Below are 22,527 nucleotides of genomic sequence, written 5' to 3'. Positions count from 1 at the left end.
AAGAAAGCAGGTCAGTCCTTTTCAGGGGCTGGGAGATGGGAGGATCAGGAGCAACTGCTTAATGGGTACAGGTTTCCTTCCGGGGTGATGAAAAGTCTGTAAACGATGCTATGGTAATGACTGCCCAACAGCACAAATATACTAATGCCCCTGAATTCTTAACACTTTGAAATGGCTACCAGGGTAAATTTTGTGTCACATGTATTTTATTAAAAAAATAAAATAAAATGGGAAAATTCTCATTGTTCTGGGGCACTTGGGTGGCTGAGTCGGTTAAGTGTCCAACCCTTGATTTCAGCTCAGGTCATGTTCTCAGGGTTGTGGGATCGAGCCCCACGTTGGGCTCCATGCTCAGCACAGAGTCTGCTTAGAATTCTCTCTCTCCCTCTTCCTCTGCCCCATCCCTGTGCTGGGTGTGCCCACTCCCTTGTTCTCTCAAATAGATAAAATCTTTTTTTTTTTAAATCATTGTTTTGCCCTAATATAAGTGCTAAAACACTCAACCCACATTAAGATTTTGTATAAAGATGCATCACTGGGGCACCTGGGTGGCTCAGTCGTTAAGTGGCTGCCTTTGGCTCATATCATGATCCTGGGGTCCTGGGATTGAGCCCCGCATCGGACACCCTGCTCAGCGGAAAGCCTGCTTCTCCCTCTGACATTCCCCCTGCTTGTGTTCCCTCTCTCGCTGTGTCTCTCTCTGCCAAATAAATAAAATCTTTTTTAAAAAGTGCATCATTATTCCACATGTGCAGAAAGTCAGCTTCAATCCCAGAGCATTCAAAAATCAGAATTAGGATGGCAGGTAATCAGTCTTAAAAACAAGTTTCCGAAGAGCCCGTATCTGCTAGCAATGTGTATCGAGGCACTTATCCGTGAAGTGAGTCTGGGATTTGCTTTGAAAAGAATCAAAGAGGGGGGAGGGGGCAGGATCCTAGATGAGCACACTCAAATATTCTATACTTATATGATTGAATTCTCCATAATGGTAAGTTGTGCTTTGTTTTCAAGCAATTCCCAAATCTTTCATATTCTGGATAATGCTCTGCGGAGGTAAAAAGAACTAGATGCTCCAAGGCTGTCAAGTTCTGGTGGCTCTACCTGGGGCCCTGCCCCTGTGCCCTACAGTTTAGGGTCACCAGGGCAGGCCCATCCACAAGAGGCCACATACAGGGCTCCCCGGTAAAGAACCAGAGCCCCAGTTCACACTGCCAGGCAGCAGCACATGGACTCATCTGACCTAGTCCTTCACCCTGCAAACCAATACATTATCTAGACCTCCAAGATACCTGCCCCGACCGAATTCAGCTATCAGCTAGGGTCAGGAAACAGGGAAATCTTTCCCTGGAATGCCTTTAACAGAGCTATGGAACCCCCACCGCTGCAGACAGAGCTCGCCTCCCAGCGCCGAGGAAGCAGGATGCTGCCAGGCTCTCATCTCATCTCAGGATGCTACAACAGGAGGCTGAAATTTCAACTGCCTATCCGCTCGCTTCTCCCCCTTCTCCTTCGTCTTCCAGAACTAGATGAGGGGTGGGAGGCCAGGCAGTATCCCTCCCTCCCTCCCTGTTGTCTTCCCAGTATCTAGGAAAGTGCATGGCCTGTAGTAGGTGCTCGACTAAATGCTGTCTGATCCTGACTTCTGATGGATACTCTTCTAAAGGTGCATCATAAAGACTTGTTCACAAATGCCAGTGCGAGACATCAAATGGAAGGCACCAGAATGTACCAGTGTTGGGTGCCAGAAAAAGAGAAGACAGGAGACAAGGGGTTATGGTACAAACAATACCACCGAAAATAGCATCAGAGATGCTCTGGAATGTAGAGCCCTGGGTCACAGAGAGGGGGGCATGGAGAGGAGGGGTGGCTGTGTGCCAGGCAGAGGAGGGTGCAAGGCGAACGTCTAAAGCAGGGAGGGCAAGGAGGAAGGCATCGAAAAGGGAGGCTGGTGAGCTCTACCACCCTGAACCCAAGACGCGGCCATGACCAATGCTGTGTAAGGCCCTGGTCTCCAGAGCAGGACCCAGGGAACGAAAGGAATTGAGGAGGCATCACGGGAGGGGTGGGGGCTGTGGAGAACGGGCACACGAAACCCCATCCAGAGATGGCGCCGACATTGGCGCTGACCCACTGTTGCCAGGCAACAGTGCAGGCCCCCGGCTGCCAAGTGTTCTGATTTGTCAATGAAGCTCCAAGTTTGGATCGCTATGTAAGATCTCCTGATTTTCATGTTGGCGACTCTGGTAGACAGAATAATGGCCTCCCAAAGATGTCCACATCCTAATCCCAGTTACACGGCAAAGAGGAATTAAGATAGCTGACGGGATTAAGATTTCTAATCAGCCAACCTCAAAACAGGGACAGGAGCCCGGATTATCCAGTGGGCCCAATGTAATGGCAAGGATCCTTAAAAGCGGAAGTGCGAGGCATATGTCAGTGTTGGAGTGATGCGGTATGAGGACAGGACCAGCTACTGCTGGCTTTGAAGACAAAAAGGGCCATGAATCAAGGAAGGCAGACACCCTGTAGAAGCTGGAAAAGGCAAGGAAACAGATCTTCTCCTAAAGCCTCCGAGAAGGAACACAGTCCAGGCTACACCATGATTTTACCCCCCTGAGGCCTGTGTTGGAAGTCTAACTCGCAGGATGACCATTTTAAGCCACTGCATTTGTGATCATTTGTTACAGCAGCCAGGGGAAACTAATATAATAACCATCTTTCATTTTTAAAAAAAGGACAGTACAGCCCCAACAAAACACATCTGTGGGCTGAATGGGGCCCATGGACCACTTCCGTCCAGTCTTCTCCAAGGAAGAGTTGAAGGCTGGGCATCTCCTGGGTACTTTGTACAGCGCCTGGCCCAGTAGCTCTCTGACATGCATCCCAGGGTTAACCACTAGGTCCCTTACCTTCACAACCCACTCACAAAATTCTCCAGGGATTTCTGGAGAAACAGAGCTGCCTGGGGCACCTAGCTGGCTCAGTGGGTAGAGCATGCAACTCTTGCTCTCGGGACCTCGAGTTCAAGCCTCACTTGGGCGTAAAGCTTCCTCACCCCAAAAAATAAAAAAATAAATAAAATAAAAAAATAAAAGCTGCTTGAGTGTAAGCATCGGGAGCTCCATTCCCAGCGGACCTCCTAGCCATAATCAACACAGACACACGTCCAGACCTCACCTAGGACCTGAGACACTGGCCTACGGTATTGTGGACGGGCTGAGAACCCTTCTCAACTCTGCCTTCTCCTGCAAGTATGGAGAAGGGAGGGCTGTGCAGCTCCCTGGGGAAGCCTCCAGGCCCCCCCACCAGCCACCCACAGGGCACCCTCTGGCTCAGTGACTCCCCAGCACCGACAGCAATGAGATCACTTCGGGGTTTTTTTTAAACAGCAGAGGAACACTTTTCAAAGGAGCTCTTTTTAGTTTCCCACGTTCAGAGCAGCGCAGAGCTGCTCTGATCAGAGGCAAAGTGGAGGACCCAGAGCACTGCCCACTCAACCACCGAAAGGTTGTGCGAAAGCCACAGCCGACTCAGCGCACTCAGCACTCTGGCAGGTTCTGCTGCATATCCAGTCCTTCCTCCTCCCCGCCTGCCCTGCTCAGCCAGGCTAGAGCCGCCCTTCGGGCCCTCGGCAGTGCAGTTCTCTGGCCCGGAGGCCTCTCACTGGTGTGCCCCAGAGCTCCCACTTTTCCTTCCTACCTAACATCTCCTCTGAAGCCTTCTGTGACACCCAGATTCACTCTCGGGGTCTGATACCACTTTTTCCATTCCTCCCTCCCTACGCCGCCATTACTTTCTCTCCATCAGGAGCAGCTCTCTGCAGAACACGAGCTACTCGAGTCAGGAACACACAGCTCTTCACGGATGCATTCCCATCCTACGGCACACAGTACATATGTGCTCAATAAACACTAAAGATGGTCTGGACCACAACCTAATTTTTTTCTGGAAACATCCAAGTTATGATACGGTGACATGCATCAGATGCATCGGGTAAAACCTCCCTTCTGATCTTCCACGGATAAAGTGAATCTGCCTCAGTCGGGTACTCTGAACCACAACTATCTTTAGGATCAGCAAACAGGTGGGGCCCAATCTTTTCTCCTGCCCTCACCGGGGTTTACAGTCTTGGCTACACACCAGCTCCCGCTGGCAAAGCAGCTCAAAGGCAAACTCCAGCAGCCTGGGGAGTCATCTGTCCCTGGCACGACTCCACCTTCTCTGCCGCCCCCTCCCTCTTTCCCGCAGCCGGTCCTCAGTTCCTCCCCAGTAGCTCAGGGCCCAGCACCCCACATCTCGCTGCACAGGCTTCTGGCTCCAATGTTCTCCCACCTTCTAATTCCTGACGTTCCCAGAGGCTCCCCTGAGCACACAGTTCATCTCGTCAGCCCACGCAAACCATGAAAATCATGTGGGGCACTTCTAAAAAAACTCCTGGCTCTCCCTCCCCGGTCTGGGGTGGGGCCCCAGCACAGGCATTTTAAAAAAGCTTCCCAGGCCATGTGATCTGCAGGTGCAGCCAAGGAGGAAAACTGCGGGCTCGCAGGCTGTCCCGTCCACGCTTCCCAGCCAGCGCCAAGGCCTCCAGGGCCCCTGCCTCTCCCTGAACAGATCTGGGCTCCAGGACTTCCCTTCGCGCTGACGCACACCTTGTGCTCTCTCTGGAACTGCGACCCATCCAGTCTCACCAACCTGTCTGATCAGGCCCTGCCCCAGGGTCCCTCCCCAAACACTTGAGCTCCCTACTGCTAACAGCACCGAATCCCGGGGCCGCTGCCTCGTCAGAGCCTACAGCCATCAGGCCACCTTAGTCCTCACTGTTCCCAGCGGGCATCCCCCGAGCAGAACTGCCTCTATGAATAAGGGGTGCCCGAGCCCACCCTAAGCTCTGCCCCCTGCCATTCCCTCCACCTGAAATGCCTTCCCATCTGTCTTCTGTACCTGGACCCTGTCCCCTGTCCTCTGAGGTCCACCTCAAATCCCACCTTCTCCCTGACGTCTTCCCTGACCCTTCCAGATTCTTCTCCATTCTCGATGCCCTGACAAAGAATCAAAATCACGGCTCAGCAAACCACCAGCTTCTAATTGTCTCACAAACGTTAACTTTGTCTTCTCAATCAGTGGCAGGAAACATGGCCTTTCATTTACACCCATCATTTTGACTAGAGACCACATGCTGCATATTTTCCAGGCCGACGCCGACCTCAAATATTCTGCTCTAATGTCATGAAATTGTCTTTGACTTGATGCCCATACGTCTACATCAGCGGGACTGCTTCTCGTAAAGCGGCATCAAAATTCTTCCCCTCGTCCTGTTTCCCAAATTTTTGGAACCAAAGTACAGTCGTTGTACCCCAGGTCAGCAACGGATATCAAACAGGCGCTCATGGAGAGGTTGCTTTCAAGTAACAATGTGACTTTTCAGGCTGTCACAATTCCTCCACTACGACTTTTGGGGGGAGGGAGGGGAAGGGTGCAGACTCTGAACAGCCCAGCTTCTAGCTCTCACGATTTATTCACCTCAGCCTCAAAGAGTTTACAAAACAACAAGTTTGAGTCCAAACCTCCGGGGCCTCCTGAGAGCACAGGGCAGGTACTGACACATAGCTGTTTACCATTCCTTGGCTTGGGAGCTGCAGACCATTTTCAAACCTTGGGAAAGCGATCACACCCCAACCTCCACATACACTGTTAAGACCAGAAAAATCACCCAGTTGCTGTAAGTCATATGTTAATTGCCTGCTGAGGAAGGAGACACTTTATATTTTTATTTGCAGAACTTTTTAAGACTATCAAGTTCTTCTGCAGGAACCTGATCACGTTTTAACAACCGGCATTAACCAGGAGACTTTTTTTTAGTCCTTAATCCCCATGTGTCATGTTTACAGAGCCAATGTGCAGAGCTTTAGGATTACAGAGTAAAAAAGAAATGAGCCCTTTCCTCAGAGCAATTTGGGCAATTATTTTAACACAGTTTTGCAAACACAAAAACCCTTACCAGCCCACACAGACTTCCTCCCAGCCAACCCAGCTGGGGTCCTCCCAGGTCCCTGCTGTACGCCACCAGGCAGACAGAGGTCTTTGAATTTACTTCCGTGGCCCCGGACAGGGAGGTGAGGGGTTGTCATAGAAACAGCTTCGTGAGGCTCCAAAACCGGACGGAGCCTGAGGACTGGCTGGGGGCACGGGAACAAGCCTGACCCCTCCCGAGCCACAGTCTGCTCATCTGTTGTGAAACGCGTACCTCCCAGGTACAGCGAGGCAGTGGGAGCACCTGGCAGGGCTGTAGAGTGAGGGAGTGGAAATAATGTGGTTTTGAATCTGACACAGGTGGCAGCGAATACCAGAATACCAGCTGGGGTAACTTAACTGGCTGTGTGGCCTGAGGCAGGCAGCTGAACCCCTCTGAGCCTTAGTTTTTGCATATGCAAAAAGAGAAATAGTGACCCTGCAGGATGACAGAAATTCAATATTGTGCATACGAGGAGTAGCATAGGGCCTGGCACATAGAAGACATTCAAAAACTGTCAGGGCTCTCTCTCTCTCTCTCACACACACACACAGGTTTGGTTTTGATGGACAAGCTGATAATTACTATTGGTGGAAAACAATCCCCCCCACCAAACTCTAAACACGGAAGAATATTAAATCAATCTGAACCGTTGGAGGGAGGAGGAGTGACTTCCATTAACACCAGTGGCCATCCCTAATAGCCCCGTGGGAGTCTCCTGGTGCCCTGCCCTTTCTCAACTGCATTTCTAAAAAGCCTTGACAGTGAACGTCTTGTTGATGTGTGGGAACGATGAACCGGCTTTTCTAACAGAATCCTAGGTTTACTGCCCCTCCGAAGGGCACTGACGTCTTACAGCCCCTTCATGAACGAACACACCCCAACTAACTCACACAGTGATGATGCCTGGGACCACAGTCCCGGTTCTGATCACGGAAGAACAAAAGTGAAAACATCTCTTTGACAAACGAAACTCCCTTCTCAAGGGTCATGCCATCATCTTGTGGGCAATTCAGGCACATTTCAGAGGCAGAAAAGCACCGCTGTGTTTGAGCATCCCAGCAGTCAGACACCCCCTTCGTATTCAGTCCTCTGGGCCAGGGTCCCCAGATCTGGGTCCGGGGCCAGGAACGTGAGCAGCACCTGGAAACTGGCTGAAAATGCACTTTCTCAGGCTTCACCCCAGACCTACTGACTCAGACACCCTTGGAGGGGGGGAGCCCGGCAATGTGTCTAACAGGACTTCTGGGTGATTCCAATGCACGCTTGGAGTCTGAGAAACGCCTGTCTCTTCTGCAAGATGGTTATTATTAGCCCCACTTGGGAGAGGAGGAAAACGCAGCTCAGTGATTAGAGTGCTCAAAGCCACCCAGCCAGGAGACCAATTTGTACCCACGTCTGAATCCGAAGCTATTTCTCACATGGCCTTTGTAGTCAAATTGTCTGTACCATTTGGTGCCCTCAGCTACTGAGCCACCGTGATGCGACCATGACATTAGCTTAAGAGGGGTGGGAGTGAGAGGAAGGCTGAAGCTTGCACTCAGAAGTGATTAATTATAGATGCTTTTAAATCCACATCATGCATCAGCCTTAGACGGTCAGCCATCCCTCAGGACGAGCCTGCTTTTTCCCTGTTCCATTTATCAGCAGGGTTGCCATGAAAAGAAGGGGGGGTGGTCCCTTCATTTACAGCCCTCTGTGCACCCGCTGCCTAGCACTGCTTTGAACAGAAAGAGAAGAAGTTACCTGTTCTGTCTCCAGAACGCTTGAAGTGCAGCCTTGACCGACAGGAAGGCTTGTCAGTGCCCAGGTACAAAGGTTCCAGCACATGGGGATGCTGGGAATGAGTCACCAGAAAGAATCCAATGCACGTACACCGAGCATTTTAACAATGTTGCCGATCTGGTTCAAAGGAGGCAGGCTTTTTTTTTTTTTTTTTTTTTTAAATCTAATCCTAAATCTGGCGTCTATCAGTTCAAGTGGTTCATTAAACTCTTGACATTCAACCCACAGGGCTTTCACAGATCCTAGGTTAGGAAAAAGAACTCTAATTCGCCATTCCCAGCCTTCTACATCGACTTGGTGGTGATTTTCAAGACCACAAGTGTATGCCATAATTTAGAGGAGCATACCTAACACAGAGGGGCTGGTAAGGTAGGAAGCCAGGTTTGGGAATCACACAGACCTTGGTTTGACTCCCAGCTGTGCCAGTTCCCCACAAGTTACTTAACCTCCTGGGTCTCTATCTCCACTCGCAGATGGGTGGGGTAATCCCATCTTATACGGTTGTTTGTTTTTTGTTGTTTTTTTTAAAGAAGGCTTCATGGCCAGCGTGGAGCCCAATAGGGGGCTTGAACTCACAATCCTGATATCAAGATTTCACCGAGATCAAGAATAGGTCACTTAAAGATCTGAGCTGAGATAAGAAAAGGACACTTAACAGACTGAGCCATGCAGGTGCCCTTTTTTGTCTTCCTATGTTCTATGTTGATGTGAAGACAAAATGAAATTACGTTAAAAAAGTCTGCTGACACAACTTTGCATTTCAAGACATAAAAAACTTAACCACATGACAGGAAAATAGATCTAGTCAAAAAGTCCATAGATGGGTTACACTCAATACACTCACTTAAGGGCCGACACTTACTTCACTCTATTTGTTTTTGTAAGTTTCTATTCTTAGACACCACGAAAAGCTCAATCAGACCAAAGAAAATTCCATTGACAAAGTGATCAGAAAGCGTGTCAATTTTCAAAAACTCAACAGATGGACATAAACAGTCATTTCACAGTGCAGCTGACAAAAACAAAAAGTGCTCTCTCCCGCCCTCCTCAATCTTAGTTGCATCGTCCCACAGGACTCAGTCCACCATCAACTTGGAGCAGGCCTTGATGCAGGTTTCCTCATCTCTGTGAGACTCAGCTTCTCAAATGAGAAAGCAAGTATGAGAATATTCCCGAATCCAACAAACCCGTTCGAATCCTGGCCCCATCACTTACTAGCTATGTGACCTTGAGCACATGGCTTAAGCCTCTGAGCCTCACTCAGCTTCCTCAACTGCAGAAGCGGGATAATATGCCTGTGGCCCATGACACCCATGTGTCACGTAACATGACAGACCCGTAGGACATATGACGGCTAGACCAACAGTAGTGGTTTTTGCAAGAGCAAGAGAGAACCGTGAACCCTGTAGTAGGGGACCAATAAAAGATTGCTCCTCCGCCCTCGCCCAGGACAACTCATTCACATCTCAGACTTTTACTGAGCATCTACCATGTGTCAGAGCCTGGGGTGGGTGCTGGAGAAGTAGAGCAAGACTGGCCTGGAAGATGTCACGGTGCCACAAGAGCCCCAGATACAGAGATGAAGTGATTATGTGCTCGCCCCAAAGACTGTTTGGGGGCACTGAGGCTTGGAGAGAAGCACTGGTGGGGCTGGCTGGCAAAGGCTAGACAGAAGACATTCGTTTAAACTGAACAGATGAAGAGAGTTCAGCGGACAGATGGGGGGCAGGGTCTGAACTACAAAATTCCTCATATCCCCCAACCTCAAGTTCCCCAAATGCAAGCCCTTTCATTCTTTTTTTTTTTTTTTAGATTTTATTTACTTATTTGACAGACAGAGATCACAAGTAGGCAGAGAGGCAGGCAGAGAGAGAGGAGGAAGCAGGATCCCCGCTGAGCAGAGAGCCCGATGCAAGGCTCGATCCCAGGACCCCAAGATCATGACCTGAGCCAAAGGCAGAGGCTTAACCCACTGAGCCACCCAGGCACCCCAAGCCCTTTCATTTCTGCAAGGCTCAGGGTCACTAGGTACTCATGCCATGAAATGACAAACCACAGTCATCCATGATCCGTCAATATGATAGGAAGGTTCTGGGGGACAGGAGGAACAACTGCCAAAAAGCCTTAAAAACTTTAATGCACTTCCCAAGAGTATGAAAGGACAGCTCTATGCATGAAAATTTCTTGGCACTTTAGTCCACAAAGAACTGGAAGTTACCCTCATCCTAATGCAATCTTTGGGAGTGGGGGGAGCCCACTTTTAAGTTCTGGAAGCCATTAAAACAAACCAAGCCATTAAAACAAATCAAAGTCCTAAAAACCCTCCATCTACTTTTAGAGGACTCTTTATCAGAATTCCAACTCTTAGGAAATTCGCACCTTACCAGGGAAGACAGTTATGTTAGGAGGCATCAATTATACTTCTACAAAGGCTTTTTTTTTTTTTTTACAAGGGATGGGCCATTTTCAAGGCTGCATACACCAAGCTAGGTATCATCACTTGCAAGTTACATCTCTGCACACAGGCCACCGTGTTTGACACAACACACCTTGCTGGGACAGAGTTCTCCATCAAACCACCCACCTGTCAAACTCAAGGTTCAAGGAGGCAAAAAGCTTGCGTAAAGGGGGAGAGATCAGTACATCCCACAGGACCATCCAAACTTGCTCCAGGTCCAGGGCCCTGTGGGATGCAATCCTGAATCGTGTCTTAACAATAATTTGCACTTTACCCAACTCTTTACTGGCCAGTATTATCTCATGCAACGCTTCCAGAAGAAAGCCCAGTGGTAACATGACCAAGTCCATATTAAAACTAAAGAAACTAGTAAGCTTTAAACATATAAAAGCAAAAATACAGATAGAGAAAAGAGCAGATCTTGGTGCTTCTGACACCATCACTGATCCCAAATACAATCACTGGAACAAGAACAAGTCAGAAAAAAAAAAAAAAAAAAAAACAAACCTGTAGTCCCTTCTGATGTTCATTTAAATACAGATGAAAACTTAATTATCAGTACGAACTCAATCACTGCTGTGCGGCATTCAGTATATGATTTTGCCAGCACCTATCATCTGGTATCTAGAGCTACAAGATGTACATGTTTTCTGCCAAATCCTCATTACCTTACGTAATTGGGAGGGGGGGTAATTAAAATTCACCTTTTTCAATCATTTTAACTTCCTGTTCCAACCTCTTCTTTCACACAGCATTTTTTGGAGGTAGAAAGGAAGAACTCATACTTCACATCTTTCCCAGCCCATTATCTTGTGTGAATGTTAAAAATAAAAAGGGGGAGGGGGTGTTATCCTGAAGATCTCTCTTAAAAAAAAATTCTCAAATGTGTGGAGAGAGCACCCCGGAGACCAAGCTTCTAGTTCTGGCAGTGACACGGTATCACTGCATGACCTTGGGCAAATCACTGCATCTCTGGGCCTCAGTTTCCCCCACCTGAAGCCCAACATGGTCAAGCCCCATCCTCTCTTAAAGCGCAGATTTCAGATGCATCCCCCGGACAAATCAGTGAAGGGACCCCAGGCCGTGCCCCTGGGCGGCGGAATGGACTTTCACAGGCCCCTGCTGGGGTTTCTGGGGAGAGCAAGCTGCCCCCATCCTCCCCAACCCGCCCCGCAAAGCCACTGGGCCAACTTCAGGTCGCAAACAAAAACCTGTTGGCACGGACTCTTCTAGGAAGGGCCAGCCTCTCCCAACGCGCTCTGCTCAGGGGGAGCCGCCCCACGGGCAGAGAGAGGAAGGGTCTCCTTGAAGAGGCCGGCCCCCACGCACCCATTCACCCACCCGGATTAGCCGAACAGGACCGTCGGGCGGGGTCTCTGCCATCCCACGCGGAACAAAAGGCAGCTGGAGCCAGGCTCTGCCGCCCCCGTCCCCGCTGTGCTGTGGGGGTCGGGGGTGGGGAGGGAGAACCTGGTCCCTGGGGAGGGAAAAGGGCCCCGCTCCAGCCCGAAGGCGAGGGGGGACGGGACCGGATCCTAGGACAGAGAGGACCCCTCCCCCGATTCCTGGAGGAAACAGGGGCTGGGCTGTGCACGGGGGCGGGAGGGAGATCGGGCTCGGCTCCGGAGGAAAGAGGCGCCTGGCCCAAGGAGGGGAGGAAAGTGCTCTGGGGAGGTGGGGCGGGGTTGTTCCAAGCTGAAAGGTAGAGGATGAGGGCCTGAGGAGGATCCTGGATCTGGGTTGGGAGTAAGAGGAGAGCCCCAGACTCCGGAGGATGTAAAAGGAAGAGCTCTCAGATAGGAAAATGGTGTGTGGGGGGGGTCCTTGCAGCGGAAAGAGGGATCCAGATGGGGAGGGGGCCATGCTCCAGCCCGTGGGGCGGGGCGTGGTGGGAAAGAAAGGGGTCCCACCTGAGGTGGGGACCCAGCTGGGGCACCTGGGTGCATGCTCTGGGGGGCTGGCTGGAGGGGAGCGGCGCCGTGAAGGAGTCTGTGCCCTGGGGAGGGGAGGGTCCGCGCCCCGGGGCCCCGCTCCCGCCCCCCGAGGCTCGTGGGCCCCGGCTCACCTCCGCTCCTCCGAGCCTGCCTGGGTGCGCGGCTGCGGCCGCGGGTAGCGCTGGTGAGGCGGGAGCGACTGGAGCCTGCGGAGCCGCCGCAGCCGCCGCCGCCGCCGCTGCCGCCGCCGCCGCCGCGTCTAGCTCCGTTTGACACCCACACACCAGCCAACATGGCGGCCGGGAGGGGGCGCGCCGGCGGCGTGCGCGCGCCCGCCGGTCCCGCCCCTCCACCTCGCCGAGGCCCCGCCCCCGCCGAGGCCCCGCCCCCGCGACCTCCCCCCACATACCCAAGACCCCGCGCAGAGTGCCAAGCGCTCCCGCCGCGCCCCTCGACCTACGCCCAAATCCCTCAAGCGTTCCCCCAAACTCCACGCACGCATCTCGAGGACCCCCCCAACCGCCCACAAACCCTCGCGAATTCATACCCGAACCCACGCCCTCAGACACCTCCCCACAAAACCCCCCACCCCATACTCCACAAGCATCTCACCACCCTCAGGCACGCGCACGGAACCCTCCACCAGCGCGGAAACTCCGTTCTGAACCTTGCAGTGTGCGCTTGAAAACATTATTCCCACAGGGGCTTCTCTCAGGAGGTGGAGCCTGGAAGGGGCCAGGGGCTCGGGGGCGCTGGTCACTTTCGGTTTCTTGAGAGGTGTGTTCACTTTGTGAAAATTCACTGATGTACACTTCAGGTGTGTGCCCTTTTCCGTATGTGTGTTAATTCTTCAATCAAACACACTCAAAAATTTTTCTGAGAAGGGATGCATCGGCTTTGCTAGACAGCCAGAGGGATCCTTAACACTAAAAATGGGGAGCCCTTGGCTCACCGTCATCCTCACATGAGGAATTTACAAGACCTGAAACTCACAAAAGCAACACAGCTGCCCCTTCCATCTGGTTCATCCAGTGCCCATGAGGCACCAGGCTCTGCGCAAGGCTCAAAAGGAGTCGAAGACGAAGCTGGACAAGAGGCAGACCTTGGAGAGGTTCCTGGGACCTTGCGGCTGACTAACCCACTCCAGACAGGGTGGGGTCAGGAGAAACCCCTCAGAGCAGATTCTGGGGTGTGGTTCAGAGCTCGCTGGGTTGGCAGACAGCATCATCCCTGTTGCCTGTGTTCTAAGGAGGCCCAGGTGACATCAACACTCTGCCAAGCTCTGGTTTTCAGGGAAGCTGCATCTCTGAGTCCCATTCTGCCCTCAGTTACTAAGAGACCTTAGACAAGTCATTGCACTTCTCTGAGCTTTCTATTCCTCCTCTCTATGAAGAAGTCCAATGGATGAAGACCTCCCTTCTGTTCTTCCAAGCTGAAATCTAGACTTCCTTTCTCAGGGAAAAATACAAGAGCAAAAGGAAAGGGGAGAGGAGAGAGAGAAACAGAGGGAAGGGGAGGAAAGAAAGGAGAGGGAGGGGAAGGAAAGAGAGGGGAGGAGGGGGGATGAGGAGAGAGAAACGCAGAGACAAATGCAGTTGTGAAGTCACGTGGCCATTTTTCCTCTACAAAGCCCAACACTGGTGGTTCCAGATGTTAGAAATTTCTCCCCGGGGTTTGCAACCCCCTCCCACGGCTCAATGTCCCTTCTCCACCGGGATAGTGAATTAGCCTCGTGGCAGGAACCCAAGCTCCCTGTTTTGAACTTGGACCGCCCCTCTCCTGGAGAAGGCCCTCAACCAGTCCAACACTCCCTGTAAGCTGCAACTCACTCTTTGCTGGGCCTTCTGGAAGAGGAGAGCTTTCCATGAAACCATGATCCCTGAGTTTGTAGCTTCCTATGAATTACACACTCACCCTGTGGACGCCCGGTGCAGGCTCGAGGGCTTTCCCTAGATGGAGCTGCCCCATAGTGCTTCCTGCAATGATGGAAATGTTCCTTACCTGTGCCATCCACATATGAGCGCTTGGGATGTGACTAATGTGGCCCAAGGAGCTCAATCTTTAAGACCTTATTTAACTTTAATTAATGAACTTAAATAGCCATGTATGGCTGGATGCTGGACCACACTGAACAGCAGCCACACTAAACCTCACCACAGCCCCACAAGGTGAGCAGTCTTATTGTCCACATCTTACAGATGAGAATTTGAGGTTTGGAGAAATGCCAGGACTTGGTCACCGAGGCCAGTTTTTCCGCGTGTAGAGCCCATTGCCTTCTGCACCCAGGTAACAAGTCTGCCCAGCCACAGAGATAAACATGCAAATTCTGGGGAGAGACCTGGATACAGATAAAGAGACCAAGGGGGGGGGGGGGTTGCATGGCCGGCTCAGTTAGAGAAGCAATGCAACGCTCGATCTTGGGGTTGAGTTCGAGCCCCACGTTGGGTATAGAGATCACATACATAAATAACAAATAAATAAATAGACTTAAAAAAATAAAAAAGAGGGAGAGAGAGAGGGGATGATCTTAAGTACAGCCCAGGAAGTAAATTGGAGAGCAGGAGAAAGAGACAGGCTGTGGGGTGGAGCAGGGCCCTCTGAGGCCGAAAGACCACCGCCCAAGTGCAAGGTCAGAGGGGACATTCCTGCATTCCTCCAAGACATGTCTCCTTCCCGTACTGCTTTGAGAATTGAAGCATCTCACTGTCTTTCATGGTCCCTCTCTGAATGAACCCTCACCATGAACCCTTTAGGTCAGCAGTCCTAGAGAAGCAGCAGACAGCCATACTGCGATTCAAACCCAGGTTCTGGTCCAGAGCATGGAAGCAGCCTTACAGAAGAGGCTGCAGGATAAGCCAGACACTGTGCCTAAACCCAAAGCAGTCCCAGGGCACAGGGGTGGAGCTGACACGTCATCCGCCCTTCCCTGTGGAGCCAGGGCCCAGGGGTACATGGGCGCCTGGCTCCGGGGCTCCCAAACAGACCAGGTCCCACCACTTGCCACTGACAAAATCCAAAGGCAGAGAGACAAGCAGAGTTAAAGCAGGAAAGGAATTTATTTCATTGAGGCCAAACCAGGAAGACAGTGGACTCGCCTCTCAAAAACTGTCTCCAAAGTGCTGAAAATACTTCCAGGTTTATGCAAAGAAAATGTGGGATAAAGGTCAGTGGGTCCCCGCACGTGGGCAGTAAAGATCCCTCCATCACTATCTTGGAGTGGATCACCTGTGGGTGGGGTCTTGCTGGCTCAGGGCAGTCCTTATTGCTTGAGGGGGTAGCTTCCATTCCCCCAGGGGATGCTTTGCAGGATCCTTTAAGAGAAGCTGGAAAGAAGAAGAACTTAATTACAACTTTTGAGGTCAAATGGAGGTAAAATCCTCTTCCACTAGGATTTGGAGGTTGGTTCCAGATGCATAGTGAGACAGTGACTGGGGCTGGTCAGAGCGGTGTTTCAAAAGCGTTGAGATGGCCGTGCAGGCCAAGGGATGTCTTAGGTTAGGGAAGGAGGGCATGCTGAATAAAAAGAATTAACGCAGGATAGTCAGAAGAAAGGCAGGCGGGGACAAGGGTCCTTTGCCCTCCCACCTGTCCTAAGAGGAAACCACCCTTAGAAGGATTTTACACCAACCTAGAAGGAACCCTCCACCCTTTCCCCTCTGATAGGTAGATGACAAAAACCCCACTGGATGACAGGAGCAGGGAGAGTTAATCAAAATAAAACAACCCCCCCCCAAACCCCTAGACTTAGAAACTTTGGTGGCAACCCAATCAAGTCCCCTCCCTCTTCGGGACATTTGTGCTATTGCTCGATAGCTATCCATCAGTAAACCTTGCTTTGTTGCCCAGCACTCTTCATCTGGTCTACCTCTTCATTCTTCAAAGCGTATGACCAAGAACGAAGAGGTCTAAAGGGAAAAGAAATCCTGTAACAGTCACCCTGTAGAGGTGCAGAAGGAGGTCCCAGGGATCTTCACTGAAGGTTTGAACTCTAGATTCAAAACCCCTTGGCCAGCAGAAAGAGCCCTGTGCTGGGAATCCAGAAACAGCTGACTTCTTACCACTGATAGGCTGCTTGACCTTGGCCATCTCACTGGTCCCCCGAGGCCTCAGTTTCCTGATCTGTGAAGTGGGAATGATCCTTCCCACTTAATCTTCTATTTTGGACACGTGCCCTGGAGCTTCCCTCTGCTTCCAGGTCGGGTGCTGCTTAATTCGTGAATCATTTAATAAAGTCCAGTAGATCTTTAAAACTTACTCGATTGAAAACTTACTCTAGATGGGTGTTAGCATTTGTTCTTATTAAGATGTGGAGGGGAAGCTTCTGCTCCTCTGGGGCTGAAGTCTAAAAGGGCAAAGAGGAATCATGAACAGGAGCAGAAACTGAAACACCACGTAGAAAATCACGTGGTGATTTTCACAGACGAAGAGCTGTGAGAGCTCACAGGGAGAAAATTTCCTTTAGCTCCTGGGAGGGAGTAATCAGGTCAGCCTTCCTGGAAGTGGAGGTACTGGAGTTAGGAAACAGTAATAATAACAACAACAAAGCAGTGAGCACTGTGAAAATGCTTTGCATAGATCATCTCACTTCCTCTTAACAGCAGCTTTGATTGAGTTTGAGACCATCTTTATCCTCATATTATAGATGAGATTCAATTTGTCCTTGATCACAATGCTAAAAGGCAACAGTACTGGAAAACCCAGGTTCTCCTGATTCCAAAGCTAACCTCTTGAGAGGAATTTGAAGAGGCTAAGGGGAGAGATTGTCCCTACCCTCCAGCTCCAGGGGTGGGTGTATAACAAAGGCTGAGCCAATCAGAGCATCCCTCCTTGGCCATAGTGATTGGCTCAGAAACCAGCACATGACTCAAAACAGGCCAATAAGACTCAAGCCCAGGATTTTTGTAGAAGCCACTGAAAGGACACTTCTCTTCCCATAGGTTGCTGAACTAGTGGGATGTAAGGCTGGAGCAGCTCCACACTAGGAGACTCAGCCTGAGAATGAAAGCACAGAGGTGAGTGAAAAGTAGATTTCTACTGACATTATTTGAGCACCTTGAACCAGCCATTCCTGAAGCCTTCACCCTGGACTTTTTAGCACACAAGCCAATATATCAGTTGGAGCCATTTTGATAGAAAACCAAACTCGAAGTGGCTTAAATAATAATTGGAATCAATTAGCTCATTTAACTAAAATCTCCAGAGTCAGGGCTTCTGGTACAGTATGATCAAGGTTCTGGCTCCATTTCTTTCACATATGCCATATGCCCCCTAGGCATGTTGTTATTTTCCTTGGCTGGTGTCTTGGCTGGCTCTAAATTGGTGGTAGCAGGTCAATGTCTCACATCTGTAGCCCTACCACCCAGAAGCAAACAATGTCTTTCTCACAACCAGCAAACCAATACTCAAGGCTTGCTGTGATCAGGAGAACTTGGATTGCCTGCTGATGAGCAAGCCAACTGTGGGGAACATGAGGTGAGGAATTCACCCCCAGAGCTGGGGAGGCGGCACTCATGGGAGGGGAACAGATGCTGGGGAGGTATGCAGCAATGCTCACCACTCTAATAAACTCCCTTTCCTCTTTCAGCTGGTTGACTTGGGTTTTCATCACTCCGTACCCAGATTCCCGACAATAATGGTCATCAACCTCATTTCCAGTTCACATTTAAATTTTTGACAATTCTATGCTTTTATACTTGTACTATTTACTAAATCAGTCAATAAACTGATCATTCTGCTTGGGATTACACAATGTCTTTTTTCCAAAGCTCTCATCACACCTCATAAACAAGTTTCAATGGCCTTCATCAATTTTCCTCCCTAGGGCATCATATGCAACAATAAAAACATAGCATCCATTTAAATATAGTTTCTGATCTTATGGCACAATATTTCTGTTCCTTGTTGGCTATTAATCTTCAGGCTTTTTCCTCTATAGTGGTGAAGAGTACAAAAGAGACACTCTGCTTTTTATTTTTTTATTTTTATTTTTGTGTATGCGGGGGTGTGACACAGAGAAGAAATAGAGGCACAGGTCAATGTCACTCGGCATCAGGGAAATGCAAATCAAACCCACAGTGAGATACCACCTCACACCAGTCAGAACGGCTAAAATCAACAAGTCAGGAAACGACAGATGTTGGCAAAGATGCGGAGAAAGGGGAACCCTCCCACACTCTTGGTGGGAAAGCTGGTGCAGCCACTCTGGGAAACAGTATGGAGGTTCCTCAAAAAGTTGAAAATAGAGCTACCCTATGACCCAGCAATCGCACTACTGGGTATTTACCCTAAAGATATAAATGTAGTGATCCAATGGGGCACGTGCACCCGAATGTTTATAGCAGCAATGTCCACAATAGCCACACTATGGAAAGAGCCTAGGTGTCCATCAACAGATGAATGGATAAAGAAGATGTGAGATATCTATATCTATCTATCTATCTATATAACATATCTATCTATCTATATACATTACATATATATATGTAATGGAATACTATGCAGCCATAAAAAGCTATGAAATCGGGGCGCCTGGGTGGCTCAGTGGGTTGGGGCCTCTGCCTTCAGCTCGGGTCATGATCCCAGGCTCCTGGGATTGAGCCCTACGTGGGGCTTTCTCCTCAGCAGGGAGCCTGCTTCCTCCTCTCTCTCTCTCTCTGCCTGCCTCTCTGCCTACTTGTGATCTCTGTCTGTCAAATAAATAAATAAATAAATATTTTAAAAAATGAAATCTTGCCATTTGCAACAATGTAGATGGAAGTAGAGGGTATTATGGTGAGCGAAGTAAGTCAATCAGAGAGCTGGAGGCACAGGGGTGAGTGGAGGCTGGGATTTTCAATGGATGCAGTGTGGTGAGCTTGATCTCGATGATGGCAGGCACACGGTCGGCCAACCCATAACGGTAGCCACCTGTGATTCCATGTAGAAGCTAGTAGCCCTTAGGTGCTCATGCTAGGAATGTTAGAGCTTTGCTACTTGGCTTCTGGTAGTGTGGGACTCTTGCCCCTGCAAGAGAAAGTGATAAAAGTGCTTTTATCTGGTGCAGCTTGTGGAGAGCACCGCCCCCCACCACCAGTCCAGGGGCAGGCATATCCCTGACTGGCCAATGAGAGCACTGCATCTCCCTGGCCACAGTGATTGGTTCAGGGATGAGCATGTGACCCAAGCCAGCCAATGAGCGCTTTCTCCAGGATTTTTACCTAAAATTAACAACAAAGTGGCCCTCTCAGCTTCTGAGATTGTGGGCAATAAGGAATGAGGAAGCCTGGAGCTGCCAGGAGTCCTCTTTGTCATCCCACAGAGAAAATTATTTTTTAATGGAAATATAATTGATATGCAATATGATATTCATTTCAAGTGTACAAGACCATGAGTCAATGTTTTTATATGCTACAAAATGATCACCAGGATAGGTCCAGTTACTATCTGTCATCAACAAAGTAATTACAACGTTATTGACTCTATTCCTTATGCTGTACAGTACATTCCTGTGACTATTTTTGTTATAGTTCTATGGGGAAAAATCCCATTCGTATTTTGATGGGGATTGTATTGAATCTGTAGACTGCTTTGGGTAGTATGGACATTTTAACAATATTCGTTTTTCCAATCCATGAATATAGTGTATCTTTCCATTTGTTTGTTTCATCTTCAAATTCTTTCATCGGTGTCTTATCGTTTTCAAAATACAGGTCTTTCTGGGGTCCCTGGGTGGCTCAGTCAGTTGAGCATCTGCCTTCGGCTCAGGTCATGATCCCAGGGTCCTGGGATCGAGTCGCATATCAGACTCCCAGCTCAGGAGGGAACCTGCTTCTCCCTCTCCCTCTTCTGCTCCTCCCACTTGTGCTGTTTCTCTCACACACTCTCTCTCTCAAATAAATAAATAAAATCCTAAAAACAAAAAAAATACAGGTCTTTCACCTCCTTGGTTAAATTTATTCTCAGGTATTTTATTCTTTTTTTGATGCAATTATAAATGGAAGTTTTTCTTAATTTCTCTTCTGACAGTTCATTACTAATGTATAGAAAAATAATAGATTTCTGTATATTAGTTTTGTATCTGGCAACTTTACTGAATTCATTTATCAGTTCTAATAGTTTTTTAGGAGGAGTCTTCAGGGTTTTCTATATACAATATCATGTTATCTGCGAATAGTGACAGTTTTAGTTCCCTACAAATTTGGATCCCTTTTACTTCTTTCTCTTACCTAACTGCTGTTGCTAGGACTTCCAATACTACGGTGAATAAATATGGTGAGGGTGGGCGTCCTTGCCCTGCTCCTTATCTTAGCGAAAAGGTTTCAGCTTTTTTTTTTTTTTTAAGATTTTATTCATTTGTCAGAGAGAGAACACAAGCAGGGGAAGCAGCAGGCAGAGGGAGAAGCAGGCTCTGCTGAGCAAGGAGCCCAACTCAGGATTTGATCCCAGGACCCTGGGATCATGACCTGAGTCGAAAGCAGATGTTCAACCAACTGAGCCACCCAGGCGCCCCAGAAGAGCTTTTAGCTTTTCACCATTGAATATGATGTTAGCGGTGGGTTTGTCATACGTGGCCTCTATCATGCTGAAATGTGTTTCCTGTGTACTCACCTTGTTGAAAGTTTTTAACATAAATGGCCATTGAATTTTATCAAATGCTTTTTCTGCATCTATTGAGATGATCACATCATTTTTATCCCGTGTTTTGTTAATGTGGTGTATCATGGTGATTGATTTGAGGTGGTTAAACCATCCTTGCATCCCTGAAATGATGTATCTCACTTGGTCATGATGTATGATCCTTTTAATGTATTGGCAAATATGATTTACTACTATTTTGTTGACGATTTTTGCACCTATGATCATGAACAGTATCACGGAGACAATTCTTTTTTTTTTTTTTAAGATTTTATTTATATATTTGACAGATAACACAAATAGGCAGAGATGCAGGCAGAGAGAAATGGGGGGGGGGGCGGGAAGCAGGCTCCCCGCCGAGCAGAGAGCCCGACATGGGGCTCAATCCCAGGACCCTGGGATCATGACCCGAGCTGGAGGCAGAGGCTCAACCCACTGAACCACCCAGGCGCCCCACAGAGACAATTCTTAACACAGCAGTTCAGACTAGCATGGGAACCAGGTGACTAGAGCTGTTGGGTCAGACTGGCATCATTGTGCCTTTCTTGGCACACTCACTGTTGCCTCAAGCAAAATTTTCTTTGGAGAGAAACCCCAAATTCTTTCTATCCCTTTTCTCTTCTTTCTTTCATTTATTCATTCTTTCTCTCTTCCTTTCTTTCTTTCCCTATTTCTTTTTTTCTGTTTCTCTCTTCTTCCTTTTTTTTTTGTATTTAATAAATATCTTTTAAAAAAATAATCTTGGGGGCAAGAGCCTGGGTGGTGCAGTCAGTTAGGCATCCAACTCTTGGTTTGGGCTCAGGTCATGGTCTTAGGATCATGAGGTCGAGCCTTGCATTGGCTCTGTGCTCAGCATGGACTTTGCTTAAGTTTCTCTCTCCCTCTGCCCCTCTCCTCAGCTCTCTCTCAAATAAATAAATCTTTTTTTAAAAGATTTTATTCATTTATTTGACAGACAGAGATCACAAGTACACAGAGAGGCAGGCAGAGAGAGAGAAAGGAAAGCAGGCTCCCTGCTGAGCAGAGAGCCCGATGCGGGACTCGATCCCAGGACCCCGGGATCATGACCCGAGCTGAAAGCAGAGGCTTTAACCCACTGAGCCACCCAGGCACCCCTCAAATAAATAAATCTTAAAATCATCATCATCACCATCATCATCATGGGGGTGCCTGGGTGGCTCAGTGGGTTAAGCCGCTGCCTTCGGCTCAGGTCATGATCTCAGGGTCCTGGGATCGAGTCCCGCAGCAGGCTCTCTGCTCAGCAGGGAGCCTGCTTCCCTATCTCTCTCTCTGCCTGCCTGTCTGTCTACTGTGATCTCTCTCTGTCAAATAAATAAATAAAATCTTACTAAAATCATCATCATCATCATCATCATCATCATCATCATCACCCTAGGGGCACCTGGATGGCTCAGTTGGTTGAGCATCTGACTCTTGATTTCAGCTTAGGTCTGATCTCAATGTCAAGAGATCGAGACCCATGTCAGGCTCCATGTTCAGTAAGGAGTCTGCCTGAGACTCTGTCTCTCCCTCCACTTCTGCCCCTCCCCACATTCTCTCTCTCTCAATAAATATATTTTTTAATGAAAAAAAAAATCCTAAAAGTGTATGTGCACAAATCCTATAAATATCTAACCAGCACTCTTCAAAAGTATTGTTAAGATCATGAAACGCGAGAGAGACCAGTAAACTTTCACCAATAAAAAAGAGATTGTGAAGACAAGATA

General features: G+C 49.0%; 1 protein-coding gene across 1 annotated transcript in view; it reads right to left on the bottom strand.

The window, feature by feature from the left end:
- The window catches only part of EPN2 (epsin 2), an 80,869-nt gene extending 68,388 nt beyond the window's left edge, over positions 1-12,481 (bottom strand). The window contains exon 1 of the mRNA XM_080827017.1: positions 12,319-12,481. The gene's annotated coding sequence lies outside the window, so the exon portion shown is untranslated. The remainder of the gene's footprint in view (positions 1-12,318) is intronic.
- Positions 12,482-22,527: the final 10,046 nt, after the last annotated feature.

This window comes from Martes martes (assembly GCF_963455335.1).
Source record: "Martes martes genome assembly, chromosome: 16".
NCBI lineage: Eukaryota > Metazoa > Chordata > Mammalia > Carnivora > Mustelidae > Martes > Martes martes.
The sequence above is the reverse complement of the archived record's forward strand: the minus strand, read 5'-3'. Positions and strand labels throughout refer to the sequence as shown.